This window comes from Theropithecus gelada, chromosome 1 (assembly GCF_003255815.1).
Source record: "Theropithecus gelada isolate Dixy chromosome 1, Tgel_1.0, whole genome shotgun sequence".
Classification (NCBI taxonomy): domain Eukaryota; kingdom Metazoa; phylum Chordata; class Mammalia; order Primates; family Cercopithecidae; genus Theropithecus; species Theropithecus gelada.
The window spans coordinates 185,095,471-185,098,259 of NC_037668.1; positions in this window are offsets into that span (position 1 = coordinate 185,095,471).

The following is a 2,789-nucleotide window of genomic DNA, read 5'->3' on the forward strand; positions in this document are numbered from 1 at the left end:
CCTTAAAAGTAATATTTTTACACCATGAAGTCTCAGTTACTCTTGAGATCATATTACAACTATATGAAGAATATTGTTCAGCATTAAAGAAGTGGAGATGCCACGAGCCTTGGCCTGGGTGTTTTTTGTTTGTTAGGTTGTTTCTTAGTTTTGTTTTTAGTTCTTTTCACACCTAAGCACAGCTCTGTTCTTCTCCTCCCACCCCCTCTAATAAAAGACATGTGCATCTGCCTGGGGTAGGAAAAGTTTGTGACTGCTGGAATATCTGAATTATCAATTATGCTTTCTCTGGCTGAGCAAGTTATATGAATTCTTAAACCCCTAAGTAGCCTGATATGGTTTGGCTGTGTCCACATTCAAATCTCAACTTGAATTGTATCTCCTAGAATTCCCACATGTTGTGGGAGAGACCCAGGGGGAGGTAATTGAATCGTGGGGGCTGGTCTTTCCCGTGCTATTCTCGTGATAGTGAATAAATCTCATGAGATCTGATGGGTTTTATCAGATTTCTGCTTGTGCTTCCTCCTCATTTCTCTCTTGCTGCTGCCACGTAAGAAGTGCCTTTCACCCTCCGCCATGATCCTCCCCAGCCAGGTGGAACTGTAAGTCCAATTAAACTTCCTTTTCTTCCCAGTCTCGGGTATGTCTTTTTCAGCAGTGTAAAAATGGACTAATACAGTAAATTGGTACCAGTAGAGTGGGGCATTGCTGAAAAGATACCCGAAAATGTGGAAGTGACTTTGGAACTGGGTAACAGACAGAGGTTGGAACAGTTTAGAGGGCTCAGAAGAAAACAGGAAAATGTGGGAAAGTTTGGAACTTCCTAGAGACTTGTGGAATGGCTTTGACCAAAAGCCTGATAGCGATATGAACAATAAGGTCCAGGCTGAGGTGGTCTCAGATGGAGATGAAGAACTTGTTGGGAACTGGTGCAAAGGTGACTCTTTTTATGTTCCAGCAAAGAGATTGGCTGCATTTTGCCCTTGCCCTAGAGATTTGTGGAGCTTTGAACTTGAGAGAGATGATTTCAGGTATCTGGCAGAAGAAATTTCTAAGCAGCAAAGCATTCACATTGTGACTTAGGTGCTGTTAAAAGCATTCTGTTTAAAAAGGGAAACAGAGCATAAAAGTTCAGAAAATTTGCAGCTTGATAATACAGTAGAAAAGAAAACTCCATTTTTTGGGGAGAAATTCAAGCCAGCTGCAGAAATTTGCCTAAGTAGCAAAGAGCCTAATGTTAATCTCTAAGACCATGGGGAAAGTGTCTCCAGGCCATGTTAGAGACCTTCACAGCAGCCCCTCCCATCACAGGCCTGGAGGCCCAGGAGGAAAAAGTGATTTCATGGGCCAGGCCCAGGGTCCCCGTGCTGTGTCCAGCCTAGGGACTTGGTGCCCTGTGTCCCAGCCACTCCAGCCATGACTGAAAGGGACCAATGTACAGCTTGGGCTGTGGCTTCAGAGGGTGGAAGCCCCAAGCCTGGGCAGCATCCATGTGGTGTTGAGCGTGCAGGTGCACAGAAGTCAAGAATTGAGGTTTAGGAACCTCCACCTAAATTTCAGAAGATGTATGGAAATGCCTGGATGCCCAGGCAGAAGATTGCTGCAGGGGCGGGGCCCTCATGGAGAACCTCTGCTAGAGTAGTGCAGACGGGAAATGTGGGGTTGGATCCCCCACATAGAGCCCCTACTGGGGCACTGCCTAGTGGAGTTGTGAGAAGAGGGCCACCGTCCTCCAGATCCCAGAATGGTAGATCCATTTACAGTTTGCACTGTGCACCTGGAAAAGCCAGACACTCAATGCCAGCCCGTGAAAGCAGCCAGGAGGGCGGGTATACCCTGCAAAGCCACAGGGGCAGAGCTGCCCAAGACTATGGGAACCCACCTCTTGCTGTCAGCATGAGTTGGATGTGAGATACGGAGTCAAAGAAGACTATTTTAGAGCTTTAAAATGTGACTGCCCTGCTGGATTTCAGACTTGCATGGGGCCTTGTAGCCCCTTTGTTTTGGCCAATTTCTGCCATTTGGAATGGCTGAATTTACCCAATGCCTGTACCCCCATTGTATCTAGGAAGTAACTAGCTTGCTTTTGATTTTACAGGCTCTTTGATGGAAGGGACTTTTCTTGTCTCAGATGAGACTTTGGACTGTGGACTTTTGGATTAATGCTGAAATGAGTTAAGACTTTGGGGGGACTGTTGGGAAGGCATGATTGGTTTTGAAATGTGAGGACATGAGATTTGGAAGGCACAGGGGTGGAATGATATGGTTTGGCTGTGTCCCCATTCAACTCTTAACTTGAATTGTATCTCCCAGAATTCCCACGTGTTTTGAGAGGGACCCAGGGGGAGGTAAATGAATCATGGAGGCCAGTCTTTCCAATGCTATTCTCATGATAGTGAAAAAGTCTCACAAGATCTGATGGGTTTATCAGGGGCTTCCACTGTTGTTTCCTCCTCATTTCTCTCTTGCTGCTGCCATGTAAGAAGTGCCTTTCGCACTTTGCCATGATCCTCCCCATCCATGTGGAGCTGTAAGTCAAATTAAAGCTCCTTTTCTTCCCAGTCTCAGGTATATCTTTTTCAGCAGCATAAGAATGGACTAATACATAACCATACTGTGTATGCAAAATATTACACAGCACAGAGTTTCAATGAGACAGTGAACTTGGGAGAACAGACCAGAACAGAAAGGAATGAGTCCTTCATTCCCCCCCTCACTGAAGTGCTGGCAAACAACAATATTGCCCAAGCAAATTGGTAGTTGAAAGAGCCTGCCCTAAATTCTGTGGG